Raw genomic sequence first — 15924 nt, 5'->3', positions numbered from 1 at the left:
ATTTGTAATAAACATCCTGCAAAGATATCTAAATTTAAAGGGATATTAAGCAGACACAACAGCTTTTTACCTTTACTTTGACTATACTGAAATAATTTTTTCAAGGTCCACTAAAAGAGGAGTAGTTCATGGCTGGAATTTCTTTTTATTTCTAGAGCAACATTATGGATCTCACATATGCCAATAACTTTAACATGATTATGCTCAATAGTTTGTTTTGCTTTAAAAAACAGAATTCACAAACATCAGAAAAAGTCCATCAGCTTGATCAAGCCATAGAACTCAAACATCTCTGCTAGATCAGGCCAAAGGCCAACTAGTTCAGTGTTGATGACATTATCAAAAAAAATTGAGCGCTTAACCGGCAGTAATGCCAGTAGCAACCCACTCCTGACATCCTTAGTAACCTGTCCATTTAGGAAATTGGAAGATACGTGTCCATTATATTGAACAGACTCAATAGCCACATTTGTAAAGGTTGTTTCCTACATTATCTGCCATATTTACCATGCAAATTCCCTTGTGGAGTAGCTGATCTTGCTGCATGTCATGCAGGGATTGCAAACATTCGAATAAGTGAAAAAGAAGTTGCAAACTCAGGTTTAAAAACAGTACCGCACCTTTAAAATGTGAAAATCAAATCTCAGTTGGGGAAAACATATAAGACCTAAGAATGTAGACATCCCTGCCAGCAGTCTAAAGACAAAAAAACAGAGTCCAAACATTCATAGTGACTTCCAAACTTAACGATGGAAAAAGAGTCACTTTTTCACTGTATCATTTGTTTTCAAAGGAATCCAGTAGCTGAAGAACAGGCAGTATGTTTTTTGGATATCCCCTACCTATCATGGCATTTCAAAACCATAAGGCCTCAACCCTTCAGTCTGACAAACATAATCTTAGTTTGTCTTCCTAGCATTAACCAGGCAGAACAGCAAGTATCATTAATCTGTATGACTAATGCAGAGGTTAAACCTGACAAACCTTTGTCCTGTCTGCATTATTCATTAATGAAATTAACTTGTTAAAGGGGGGGAGGGGGGAGAGGAGGAAAGGGAGAAACAGAGATTGAAAGAGGAAGTCAGCCTTCCTTCCCTCTCTGGTGCATAAATAGTATGCAAAAGAGTGGAGGAGAAAAGAGGGAGGAATTCTGTATTAGTATGAAAATCAACTGTAGCTGCAACTGTAGGATGGAATGAACAATCCAATCCTCAGCTTAAAAGCTGCTCTAAAAGGCAGCTCAAATTTACAATGGATGAGCCTTCATGGCAATCTGTTTTTCCGATATTAAAAATCTCATTTTCTCAATGCCAAGGACAAGTGGAAGCGTGAGGCACTGGAGTATCAACTCGGCATTTGTCTCATTTGACATTAAATCATTCTCATTTTCAACTTGCATTTTCTAATATCTCCTTGGGAGCCACTTCAGTTTTGTTCATTTCTCTTTGACTGCAATTAAGATATTGGAGTACCGCGTCTCCACCTTTGCCTCCACCTTCTACACTTCCTCTCAGAATGGTTTTTTTTTTTTTAATTTAACCAGTTTCTGGGCAATTTAGAAGACCAAAAAAGTGCAGTTCCCACGAAGATTCACCGGCCCAAAAAATTAATTCACCTTAAACCATAATGGAGGAATATAGTATGTATCGAAGAATCAGCTCATATTCATTAAGATTCAAAAGGCAGTTTCACGACGAAGACACCGAAAGTGATTTCTTGTTCTAAAGAAGTTACAGTACTTCCATCTTTTATCATAGCCAGACTGTGGCCCTGAAATCACTTATCAGATATTAATACATATCCTCCAGCTCAGGATCCCAAATTTCAAATGAGCAGCTTTTGGGGAATGAGAGTCTAAAATTTTGCAATAATATTACATACTCAAACTGTCACAATGTATAAATAAACAGAACATCCTCCCACCAAAGATTTCACACAGCAGTTATCCTACTTTTTTTCCTACTATTTTAGTTCCACTTTCATGAGTATGCCAATTAGTTCAAAGACAAATACTACAAATGCCCACATTTATTAAGAACACAGTATGCAGAGGTTTTTTTTAAAAAAAATAAAAGAATACAAGTTTCTAGTCCTTCATCTACGTAGAAGAATTTGGAAATGACAGAGAGAGACCAAACAGCATTTCCAGAGCAGAAGGAATCAACAGGATCCAGATCCAGATTGGTATTAGTACCAATCATAATTTTAAATTTATATCTTCATGGGCAAATACTTCCGGCTCTTAAATACCAAAGAGTCTAAAGACAAAGATGAAATCCAAACATAAGCATGCTGGTTCTACATGCAAACCCCTTTCTTCGATTTCTCTTTTCATTTTTTAAAACTTTGAAGGAAAGCTCCAGTTCCCAACTACTAGCCTCGTTTTTTTCTAGCAGGCCTTTGGGCCAAACGATATAACTAGGAAAGCAGTTGGAACGGCTATCCATTGCCTTCAGCAAACAATATTGTTATTATTTATTAATCGAGAGGGTCGGTTGAAAAGTCAAGAGAGTGGACAGGCAGAGGGATCAAAGTTCTGTCCACGATATGCACATTAAAAATGGGTGGAACTTCAATGGCACCATTGGGCTGCCAACTTGACTTTTTGACCACACCCAGTGAACACTGCTGTTATTATTATAATAATAGTAACAACATAAAACAGAAGCTGGAAAAAGATAAAATTAATATTTTGGTCTTTGGAGAGAATACTCCCAGGGGTCTTGGCAGATGTCACTCTTTGCTATTTGTGTGTGCGTGTAGGAGCTGAGCTAAGTGGGCTTCTTGGGTTTATGTTGGCTTGGTTTTTTAAAAATATAGTGGAATATTAAACTGCACACGGTAGGTTTCCTTTGGTGAAATATATCAAATTTATATTTTGACACAGAGGAGTCCATCTCCAACTGCTGCTTTCTTGCCTTGGTTGCTTATCTTTGTGACTTCAGCAGCCACTCGATGGTCGTTAGCAAAATCAGAACTTAATCTACTGAGATGAACACCCAGGGATTCTATACATTTAATTTCCCACATTTCCTGCGTCAGCTTTTCTATCCATATGACCACACTGGTTGCACCATAAAAAGGCTACAACCTTGATAGATACAGGACGACAAATGCTGCCTTATGCCACTTTAGACTACTGGATCACACAGTTGAAGTACCAATACTTTTTCAACTTAGCTTCCCATAGTCTTTGATAACTAAAGATGCTGGAAAAATACTTAAGAGCTTCACCAGACAATGCTCTGGCATTGAACTGTGGCCCCTCCCAGGGCAAGAACTACCTTCCAAAGCAGTAGAGCAAAAGCTTCTCAGCCAAGGAAAAACAATCCCTTAAGTGGCTATTGATGCTTGCTCTGCGAGGCAGCAGGAAATCTAAGATACTAATAGGGCCTCTAAATGGCTATACTAAGTGCTGGAAGGTACTGATCTCCTTTGGCTTCCTCCTTCAGGTTCTCTGCTTAGTTTTGGACTTCGGCTTAGAAGACATACGCATGACTTTTCCCTCCTCTGTTTAGATACAGCACTGGCACATTTTCAAGTGCGATAACAAAATATCGAAAGCTTCATTGCAGCAGGAGTTTCCAGTTCTTCTACTTGTTGATTATTACCTGTTAAGAACTGTTTGCCCCAGTGATGAAATTCATTTTTTTACTACCAGTTCTGTGGGCTTGGCTTGGTGGGCGTGGCTTGGTGGGCATGGCTTGTGGGCAAGGCAGGGGAAGGATATGGCAAAATCTCCATTCTCACCCTACTACAGGGAAATGATACTGCAAAATCTCCATTCTGAGGCCAGCCAGAGGTGGCATTTGCCGGTTCTCTGAACTACTCAAAATTTCCGCTACTGGTTCTACAGAACCTGTCAGAACCTGCTGGATTTCACCCCTGTTTGCCCCCCAACTGAGCCAAATGTTAACTGGTACCACCTCAAAACTCAAATTGTTGAGAAATAAGGCCATCAGGCAATTAACAGTCATCAATGATATCTGAAGTGCTTTGATACGCCAAAGTGAAAGAAATGAACTGTTTAAACCTCGACTCTGTTATGGATAATTTAGGAAGTTATTAGCCAATTTCTCTTTCTCTCCTTTTATAGGGCAGCTGACTTTACAATGGCATGTATCAATCAACATGTATTAATAATTAATCAATGGAATAACATGCCTCCTGGATTTATGGGTGCTCCATCACTGGAGGTTTTCAAAAATAGGCTGGACAACCATTTGTACAGGATGGCATAATGTGTCCTGCCTTGAGCAGAAGATTGAACTACAAAACCTCTGAGGTCCCTTCCAGCCCTATGATTCATGTTCTATGTATGTTAGTCAAAAAAATTCTCAGTATTTTCATGAAAGATTACATGAGATTTTCAAGCATGCCAGAATCCCATGTAACTCATGCAAGATCCATATCCACAACAGATTTGAATAATGTTTATTTTTTTTAAAAAATCATCTTGGGTACTTACCTCCTGAAAATATTGCCAGTTCCTGGCATATGAGGTTATTATTAGAAAGATAAGTAATGTTGTAGGAAAAATCCCTACAACCATTCTTATTTATCCAATCAGGTACATTCCAGATATATTAGATCACAGTTCCTGGGCAAAGCCAGCTGAGAATTAAGATAATTATAATTATAATTCACCATGGGCGAACAGGTTGCAATATAAATTCAATAAAATAAATAAATTATAACCAAACTCAACTTGAATTCTTTCTTTTGTTTTTAAATAGTTGATTAACACAATCAGGACAGAGCTTGTGGTTGAAGGTCTGTAGATATTCTCAACCATCCAGGTCATGGTTGTCCTAAAGTGCTTTTCCAGGAGGCAACTGGATTTCTAGTTTTTTCTTTTGAAGATGTTTCATTTCTCATCCAAGAAGCTTCTTCAGGTCTGATAGGATAGTGGGTAATGGAAGGGTATGTGCAAGGGATATAAATCCTTCCATTCCCCATTATCCTGCCAGAGCTGAAGAAGCTTCTTGGATGAGAAGCAAAACATCTTCAAAAGAAAAAAAACACAAGAAAGTCCAGTTGCCTCCTGAAAACGCACCTTTGGGACACTTATGGTTGAAGGTACCAAGATCTAACAATTTAGAGCCCAGGCTTCAACCCTGGTTCACTTTTAGGCAGAGCAAGTTAATCATGATCTAGCTTAGAAAGCATTTTGGATGGGGCCTTCTAATAACTGTGTACTGCTTTGTTATCCATTTGCCGTCCCAATGCAGGGCTTACCAGAGTTGACTCTAGAAAATCACCTACCACTTTAATTCTCCTGCAGTGCTTCATAGCAACATTAAATCAAGTCCTTTGGAGCTTGGTGGGAAAATCAATAAGGCAGGCACCGTAAATCCAAATCAAGTGGGCAGACCAAAAAGGAGGAACAGCAGAAATTGTGGGTTTTGCTGGGATGGCTGACAGCTGCATAAAGATACTAGATGCTGCACTGTTTGTAAAGTAGCAAGCTCTTAGTTGCTGAGACCAGGGAAGAAAATACGTGTACAGGTAATCCTCACTTAGCAACTGCTTAAAGGAAACTGTTTGAAGTAATAGCAGTTTAAAACAAAAACCTAACAGCTGACCAATAATTGAATTTATGACCTTTGCAGCATCTCCTTCTTCTTATTTTCCTTGCTTATTTAGCCCATATCAAGAATGTCCTCAAAGAGAAAGAACCAAAGCAAAAGAAAGTAGCAAGAAACAAAAGACAAATGTAAGCATAGTCACTACCACATGATTTTATTTTAGTGATTATTTTGCTTAACGACCGAGTTGCTGGTTCCAATTGGCAGTTGCTAAGCGAGGACTATCTGTACTCATATTTACAAACAGGCCAATCTACAGTACAAAGGTTAACCCATCTTATGTGTTTACAAGAAAATCTTTTCCTTGCAATTTAATTAAAATGTGGCAAGTCCAGCAGCAGCAATAGAAAATTGCTTTGGGAGTCAGACTGGTCTGTGAGCTATCATTTAACAACTCCTAATGCAGGCTACATAACAGTCACCCAACATATATCTCTGTCCCCTAAAAACAGCATACAGACCTATTGTAAAAAGAACCAGATGCAAAAAAAATAAAGCAAACAGTTAAGGCACAGACAATTCCTTCCTAACCTTTACATAACTGGGTCCTGTATCCTAACTAAAATTTAACATTGGATTATTTTGGAAGGGAGCTGCAGAAAGCATTTCAACAGGGGCAGGCTAATAAAAGCACAAATATGGCAGTATTTCGAAATGCATAATTTAACAAGAGGACAGCCTGCCTGGATTCATAAAAAGCGAAGATCATGGCTGACAAATCTGCTTGAAATCTGGTTTTATTATATGACCAAATAGTTAAATTAGACCAGAATGAAATGGCAGACATACATTATTGGGATCTTTGGAAAGAAAGCATTTGTTTTGGTACCTTAGGCTGATTTACAAAGTCATAAAAAAAAACCATCATGGAATTGGGGGTGGGTGGATAGGAATAAATGGATTAAATGATACTGGCCAAGGAGGAAGGAGGTGATGTCAGGGAGCGGAAACAGTTTGGAATGTGAAGGGAGGAGGAAAAAGGTCAGCTTGCCATTTTGTTTACCTTGTTGTATTATAAAGGACTCCAAAGAGAATAAAAATATATGTTGACTGTTGGCTGTACAAAGGCAGCAAGGGCTTGGGACTTCATATCAGGTACAGGAAGGAAACTGTGTAAAGGAAAGACGGTTGTAAACGTAGAAACAATGTTGGTTTCCTGTAAACCAGGAAGGGCCTGAATGTAGAATTAAAAAATACTCTGTGTAGTGAATATAAGCGGATAAACCTAGATAGATTAACTACCATGTCCAAAACAGGCTGGGAAGTCATGTACATTAGGAAGAGACATGTACCGTCTCTTCCTAGATGTTTCCCCAACCCCCCAAAAAAATTCACCCTTAGGCTTTAAAGTGAGTCCCACTGTTCTGTTAAAGCAAAGAATGGCAGAGCTTATTACTGACTGGGGGGTGGGGGGAGAGTTGCTTCTATGCCTGGCCTAAAAAAAGGGATTTTATTCTCAAAGCTAAGCTTCATTTTTTCAGTTTAGGTAACAAACAGCTGAATCACTCTTGAATGTCTCTTTTCAAATTATGGGTATTGCACATGCAGCCTTGGTATACTAAAACAGGTTATGGCTTTCTGATAATTACTTCGGGTTGCCAATACCTATATTTTATTTAGTTTTATTTCAGATCAGCAAGCCAAACTCCTTTGTTGCAGTAGTCTCTACTAATATATTGGTTTGTTTTACCAATGGTATTAAAAGACCACTTGCAGACAGCACTTTTTCACAGTAACCCAGAGGGTGCCAAAATTCTGGCTTATTGTTAAATGCCAATACAGCCAATAAAGTCAATGATAAAAAAAAAGTAAAAAAAAAAGTCTGTCTTCATCACTTCCCCTTTCATAGACCAGGAAATATTTACAGATTTACAGAATTGTTGAGAGGACAAAAAAACAGGGTCATTGTAATTGGAATGTTCATATCAAGTAATCTTTACCACTGTGTTCAGCATAAAAGGATCAAGAATAATCAATTGTACTAAATGCATATGCTCTTAACTGCCTGGTTAATATTAATAGCTTAATTGCAACTAGCCAGTATAAAAAGTTGCAATCCTATTTAAAGAATAAAATAATGCAGTTAGCTTTCTTTAAGCAACGTCTGGCATACTGACGTGGGAATTTTATAGATGGTGGAAACAAAGTCAGTGGGTTCAAGTTGTGAACCAACAGTGGACAGGTAACTTCCAGGTAAATTCTTCTGCCCTATTTCTTGTTTATACTACAAGGGGCATTATATGAATCGGTGGAATGGAGTTCCTTACAAACTGGCAATACACTAAGGAACCTCTCTTAATAATTGATTCCATTCTTGAGATTTTTACTATATTCATTTTTTTCCTACAGCAGTTCCCTGATCATCTTTGGGCTTGTCCCAGTTTGTCCAAGTCCTTTTCAAAAACTTTGGAGAAATGTCTATAGTAGCTTTTTGTTTTAAAACATTTCCTTGGATCAGTTACAAGTATCTGTATGTAGAACGTACTCAAGATTCTTATATATGCTTTATGTTCTTTGCCCCCTTCTAAAACTTTAGTGGAAATGGACATCCATATGGACAGTCTTCCCTGTCAGAAGCCCTTCAGATGTTAACTTCAAAGAACATGTCCATAATGGATTATGAGACCTGAAATCCAATACACTACGTAGATACAAGATTATAAAAGTCAATGCTAATAGGGGCAGTATGAATATTGTTATTGAATGCATACACTTGGGCCTAGTAAACAAAGGTTTTGCCAAGTGCCAGTAGAGGTGACTGCAGAAAGAAAAGAGATATCTCCCACATGATAAAAGTTTACATCCATTTTCATGAGCAAATCAAAATATAAACAGGGTAAAGCCTTTTCAAAATAAACTGTGAAAAGTGAATTCAGAGAAAAGATAACTAGAGTTCAATATTGGAAAATAGTTAATTAGTTAATGAAATAGCTCACTTTTTACCTTTAAAAAATCAATATTTTAAAACTGTTTACAGTGTAATCAGATTAGCAAACTGGAAACCGAGCTTTCTCAAGAACTTGCTTTCTTTACAAAGCCACTTTAGAATTCTACACAGGATAACATGTTTTTTATCAAAATGGACTTGTGCAGGTAGTCTTTGACGTATGACCACAATTGAAACCAAAATTTCTGTTGTTAAGTGAGTTTTATCCCCTTTTACAACCTTTCCTGCTTCAGTTGTTAAGGATATCACTACCTCAGTAACCCGGTTGTTAAGTGAATCTGGCTTCCCCATTGACTTCGCTTATCAGAAGGTCGCAAAAGGAGATCACATGACCCTGGGGCACAGCAACGGTCATAAATATGAACTAGCAGCCAAGCATCTGAATTCTGATCACATGGCCATGGGAATGCTGGAAAGGTCGTAACTGTGAAATACAGTCATAAGTCACTTTTTTTCAGTGCTGTTGTAACTTTGAACAGTCACTAAATGAACTGTTGTAAGTCGAGGATTACCCGGTAGTTTGCCTTCCTGTGAAATAAGGTCATTTAAAACTCCTTTACTTTAAATAGTTTAATTAGATTACTTTATTTATATATTTATATTCTGCCTTTATTATTACTTTGATAAATAACTTAAGGTGGCAAACATATTTCTAATATACCATGCATTAAAGATATAGTATATGGAATTACAAAATGATATAACATTTTTTCTACGTTGTTTGTTTTCTTCACATTGGTATCAAGCACACTGTTTTGCAATGCATGTTTTAGTATATTACATTTCCATTTAAAAAGGGTATTTTTAGTTCATGTCGGCCTCTTTTGTGCACTTGCAGGAATCAACAAGGCATCCCATTGGTATAGGGAAAAAAGCCAGCAAGTAAGAGAAAAGACTAATCCCAGGACAAACAGAAGCCATTTCTGCTGCTAAATGTATAGGCCCCCAAAGACGGAGCAGTAAATGAGCTATTCTTAATTTGCATGTTAATAAGCCTACCATAAATTTATGCTGGTAGGAATTTGTGCTAAAAATAACTTCAAAATTCTGGACATGTTGAAAGCAGCACTAAGTCTCCTGAAATAACAATAATCTTTTCACATTACATCACTCATGTCACGCCATTTTGTTGAAACAAATGCAGTTTTAAGAAATGTATCTTAAATCATTTTCTTCGCTATGATAAAAATGCACAGCTGAGTTAATCTTCCTGTCCTCCTGGACAAAAACATATTACATTTTTTTACAAATATCATGCGTCTTCTCTATGCAGCCCGATCAACAAAGCACCCACTCCAAGCTGCCATATAGACACCCTGCAAAGGCAATTCACTGATTTTCAAGCACTTTAATTATTCTGAATTCATATATTTAATATATATCATGCCGCTTTGTTGCCATTCGAGCAATAGGGAGTTTTTTTGTAAAAACAGTTTTTATTTGTCACTTGGCTACGAATATCTGGTTATGTTGGTTATATCTGGCTGTTTTGGAGCAGCAATGATATACTGACTTTTGTTAATACTTTACTAGTTAATTGTCATTTTAAAAACTGTCTGATGAATATGGAAAAAAATTATAATAGGTAATTTCTTCACTATGTTTCATGCTTTTCTTCAAAACATAAATTAAGTTAAGGTGACTGCCTTCCTTTTTCACCAGTTGCAAGTGGTAATATTTAATATTCAATTTAGCTCACATTAATTTTAAAGGCTGCTAACTTTTAATTTTAGTTGGTTTTTTTCATTAACTTTCCCCATGATAGTCACAGTTTAATTGTCTTCTTGCTTTGCTGTTGGAAAAAAATAAATGGGAAAGAATAAAAAGACTATAGACAGAAGGCAGACATTTACTCAGAAAAAGATGTAGCGTCTAAAATAATCTGACTATCTGTGAAAGGCAAAATTGATAGGAGCTACAGGCAATCCTCGTTTAGTGACTGCCTTGTACAGTGACCATTCGGCAGGTATGACGCTGATGATGGTAACTTATCATTATTATCTTTTAATGTGTACTGGCTTTTAATGTTTGTTAGCCACCCAAAGTCATAAATTAAAATAAATAAAACTTGGCAACCAATCCTCACAATTACTATCCTTGCAAATTTGTGAGTTGATTTGTGATACCCTCTGAACTTGATCGTTTACCAAACTAGATAACATCATCAGTGCTTCCTCCTGGTCTACCAGTTTGTTCAACTGAGATCTGAGAATATTTTTCATAACAAGTTAGCTCCACTGCTTATTGCTGGGCATATTTAAATAAATGTGTATAGGGCTACAATACAGACTTATAGTTTAACACCTAAATACCTAATCAGAATGCTTAAAAAACTTACCCATAATAGAAGCAGCAGATTTTTGCATGGGAACAGGCACTTTGGCTACAAATGTAACATTGCCGTAAAAAAGAAAAGAAAAGTAGTAGCTATAGCACTTAAACTTATATATCACTTCACAGTGCTTTACAGCCCTCTCTAAGCCGTTTACAGAATCAGCATATTACCCCCAACAATTTGGGTCCTCACTTTATCCACCTCAGAAGGATGGAAGGCTGAGTCAACCTTGAGTCGTGTGTCTCGAACTGCCGGCAGTTGGCAGTCAACAGAATTAGCTTGCAATACTGCATTCTAACCACTGCGCCACCACAGCTCATTATTTATTTATATTCCACCTTATTATTTTTACAAATAATTCAAGGCAGTGAACACATTTAATCCTCCTTGCTCCTTCTATTTTCCCCACAACAACAGCGACCCTGGGAGATGGGTTGGGGTGAGAGAGAGAAACTAAGGTTATTCAGATGACTTTCAACAGATTGATATATTAATATTGTTGTGGCCTTAATCAAAAGTTTATTAGCAACAACTTTACTCCTCTGAAGCATTTGATGGATCTTTTGAGAAATGCCTGTGAATAGAAAGCTATTTACATATTTAGCTAGGGAATATTAAAATTGTTTTATGTATTGAAATATGTGAGCTATATTAAAATAAAACTTTGAAGATGATTAAGTGCATATTAAATTTATCTGCCTACCTGCATCATTTTGTAAGTTTAGTTCTGCAGTGAGGAGTAAATTTATAATTAAAAGGATTTGGGGGAGAAAAAAGGAATGGTCAAATAGCTTACTACTAGCAATTTAGTAAAATGCATTTTCAATTAAAAGTTTCATGTATTCTTAACAAGTAAATAATCAACATTATTGCCAAGATGCTTTAAGAGAAGATATTATTTTTCCATTATTCCAATGGGAATGTATTCAAACTGAAAAGACAAAGGCACTGGCAGTATTTTGGAGAGACCCAATATTTACCTATTCCGTATGAGTCATTTCTCAATTAAAGGAACTAGGACTAACATGCATTCTAACAAGTAAATGTAAATTATGTAAGCAACTAATATATAAATATGAGTATTCAAAAGGAATACCTTAGGAGTTAATCAGCAGGGGAGAGGAGGTAAAAATATCCAGCTCACTTGTCTGTCTGAAAATGCAGTAATCTGTTTTTCCATACATTTAAATCATGTTGTATAATTTTTCTCAACCATGTTTATAACCACCATATGAAGCCATTGGGTGAAATCATCTGTCGCTATGTGGTGTGGTACCATCAATATGCTGATGATACCCAGCTACATATCTCTCCCCCTGGCAAATTACACAATGCTGTTGATGTCCTATCTGTCTCGGTGTTTGGAGGCTGTGGGAGTTTGAATGGACAACCACAGGCCTTTTACTGAATCCTGGCAAGACTGAGTGGCTTTGAGTTTGGGAGCCTTCAAGATCCAGAAATTTACCATTGGGGTGAAGCAATCTGAAGGTCCTTTGGGATTCATATGAACTCCAAGATCAGAGCACTGTAAGCTGCGCTAGATGCTTCTGCGCTAGTTTGCTTCTGAATTCAATTTGAGTGCTGGGTCTGACCAATGAAGCCGTATGTGGCATGAGGTTTGGGTTATTTGAGGGTTTACCTCTTCTCCCATGTTACATCTACCTATCCCATCAGTTGCAGCAGAAGTTTCATCTGATGGGATTCAGGAGGGCCTCTTCTGTCATGGCCTCTGCCCTTTGGAACATCGTCCCTCCTAAGGCCAGATGGGCCTTTTGGGAATCCCTGTAAACATTTGCCATTTGGGCCTGGGGATCCTGTAGAGATATGGAGCCTGCAATATGTTTATTGCTTCTAAGCTGTTAGGTAGCACTCTCCTGCATGCTATGGTCTTTGTAAATTTTTTCACTTGTTTTTAAAATCATTATTATTTATATGAGTTTTATTTTTGGTTATTGTAACCTGTGAGCTGCCCAGACTCTATAAACAGAATAAATAAATAAAAAGTTATGTGTAGTAATACCAGAGTCAATAACATGGTATTCACAATATCCTGAAATGCTATCTCAGCACCGTGAAATTAAATAAGGTTTTAAAAAACACTCGCCCTTAAAAATGTCCATTATCTCACTTCAAGGAAGACCTTAGTATTATTACATGTATTTTTTGAAAAAAAGGATTGATCCTTGTCCTTAATGGGGTGGTGACACCCTGCCAGAGGAGAAAAAGGGGAGGAGCACCAGATACTCTCATGAACAGTTTCAGAGAACCCTAATTATTGGTAAGTCTCTCTTGAGACATGATCTAGAGAAGACACTCAACTATCCTGCTTACAATCTGATGAGACTAATAGAAGATTCACTTTTGTTCTCCTTGTTCTACAAAATGCTTAGCTTGCACTGTGATAAGGCACACACAGAAGCCATTTTGACTATTGTTATGTAAGTGGGGAAAGGGGCATTTCCTGGCATGTGTTTTTTTAAAGCATAAGATTTTAACATCATGTTAAAAAAAATAGTATGATTAGGAATGAAAATAAATAGGAGGCAGCTCTAAGTGTTGCTTTCTACTGCAAAAAAATAAATAAACACAATTTCCAGTCAGTGCTACTGATATAGTAATAAATTAGCACTAAGTACTCCATTAGGATCCAGAGCTCTTATGTTTGGGTAGAATTTCCCTTGCCACTCTGCTCACCCTGGGCATATCCTTCCTCTCCAACTCCCTAGTGGGCATGGCCTCAGGGAGATGGACTGATAACTAGCTGTTATTCATTCCAAAGGAAGTTTTGGATTAATTTGAAAGACAGATCACCAAGGAAGCTCTAATCATTCCCCTTTGTTTAGAGCTATGAGCAGACCAGGTTGAATGTGAACCCTGCCATCCGAAATATCTTTAAGATATAAATCACTTGATATTTAGATTGTAATATCCCCAGGGCATGCACCTAACTCCTTATGCTTTGTAAAAGGGCTATACATACTGGTACTGTATAAAAATAAGGGTGGAAATATGAATGATGGTAGAAGTCATATTCAGATCTAGAAAACATCACATTAATTTTGAGAAACCCTAATGCCATCAGAGTTCTAAGGAATATCATATGGTGGGACATTTTCTGTCATGATGCCCACCAACCTAGTGATCTGAGTGAACAAACTGAACAAACCTGATTTGTTAAGACTAGTGGAGACTAAAGGCCAGATTCTACTGTGAAGTTCCGGAAACCCCACCCTCCCTAAGCTTAATGAATGAATAAGATGATGAATGATAAGCTTACATAATAAAGTTTAGTAAATTATAGCTAGGAAAATCTCCTGGTCTAAATGCAGGGTTGGAAGACCAGAGCTACTCCCAGTGTGTTTCACTTACCACAATTACACCTACTGCAGGAGAAAAGCCATGTTAGTCTATGGGAGCCAAAATCGGGTGAAGAGTGATAGTATCTTTTAAGGCTAACACATAAGCTTCTGTGAATTGTATCTCATTTCATAAGTTGCCAAAAAATAGCTAAAACTGATGTAAGATTTAACTGGGATGAGGCAGGGGAAAGGGCAGAGGAAGACAGAATAGTTATGCAGATGTAGGTTACATGTACAACAGATTGCAAGTACCTCATCAATTAACAACTGTAATGTGTTAAAAGCTTATTGAATTTATTAAGACCTTCTGACATAGCATGAACCTTTTTGATATGAGTTTCACAGTCTTGTTCTCTATAGTACTGGTGAGGTTTCATTGATCCAAAAAAGTTAACTTGAGATCTACAATTAAATAAACTGGCATGTTAAACTATTCATTTGTCCTTGTTTTGAGTTCTGAGGTCCGATTTTTGTCCAGCAATTATTTCGTACGAAGTCTGATCTGTATGTCTAATGTAGAATCCAAAGGGACAGTGTTGGCAGATGATGTCCTATATATTACATTGGGATAAGAGAATCTGAAGGTCCCTCTTATTTGTGCATGAAATTTTAAGGGCCTATGATGATGCTGTTGTACACATGTGGGTACAAAGTATACGTCTGGATTTCTTGCAAGGTCTGATTCCAATGTTAGCAGCATTGTACTGTAGTTTCTTGTTGCTTATAAGACTCTGTTTTAGGCTGGGTAGTGTCTATACTCAAGAATGGGTCTGCCCCTCAGTGCTTGAGAAACTAGGGTATCTGTATCCACTATGGTGTGTAGCTTATTAATAAGGTATTTGAGTGGCTTGAGCTGCAGATGACAATCAATTGAGGGTTTTTTGGTGATGGTCTTCATTTTAATAGATCCTCTTTGGGAATCAATTAGGCTCTATTGATTTGTCTATTCAGCTTATTGGGTAGCTAGTTCAGTTTACTGAATGCCTGGTTTAATTCCATCAATTGAGTATCACTGTCAATGATCCGGAAAAATTGAGATAGCGGGAGCTTTGCTATAGATGAAAGATTTGGTGCTGTGTTGTTGGTGAAAGCTAGAAGAGTGTAGATATATAACAGGTATAATTTTGTACTAGGAAAGACTGCTCAGAGGGTTCAAAGAGATTGTATGTAAATGACAGATCCCTGTGTATGTAAACACTCATATATCAGTGGTGTGTAGATATATACATCCTTTATTTAATATAGCAGAGAGTACTGCGAAGCAAAAAGACTCCCTATCTCAACTTTAAAATACTTTAGGAAGATTTTCCTTCCGCCAGTCATTGTTTGAAATAATTTTGGTAGAATTCAAGAGAGTTCAGGAGTTTTTTTGAAGCTGAGGAACTAGGAAAGCCCATCTAACCTTTTCTGGTTATCTTCTGCTGCTAAGCAAAGTTTTATTATGTTTTTAACTGAGTCAGGTTTCTCACTACATCTGCCTAAATCACAGTAAATATCAACAGGCTATTTCCTAAAACTTGTATTCTGATGTTTTTACCTAACCTGCTATGTATTATTTTGGTACAGATATGATAACTTTTGTTTCGTCCAACACCAACCTAGCTGACAGCAGCTACTTCAATGACATGCAATTAACATATATTGACATACCTTCACCCGCCTTAATCCAAGCAAAAATCTTTTAAAGGTATGCAT

At 37.2% G+C, this 15924-nt stretch overlaps 1 protein-coding gene across 7 annotated transcripts in view; it reads right to left on the bottom strand.

Moving 5' to 3' along the window:
- Positions 1-15924, bottom strand: part of HMBOX1 (homeobox containing 1) — a 122419-nt gene that overhangs the window by 62820 nt on the left and 43675 nt on the right. The gene's annotated exons all lie outside the window — the stretch shown is intronic.

Source organism: Thamnophis sirtalis, unplaced genomic scaffold, assembly GCF_051295495.1.
Source record: "Thamnophis sirtalis isolate CommonGarterSnake01/CBP01778 unplaced genomic scaffold, rThaSir2_p1.2 scaffold_6, whole genome shotgun sequence".
In the NCBI taxonomy this organism is placed as follows: domain Eukaryota; kingdom Metazoa; phylum Chordata; class Lepidosauria; order Squamata; family Natricidae; genus Thamnophis; species Thamnophis sirtalis.
The sequence above is the reverse complement of the archived record's forward strand: the minus strand, read 5'-3'. Positions and strand labels throughout refer to the sequence as shown.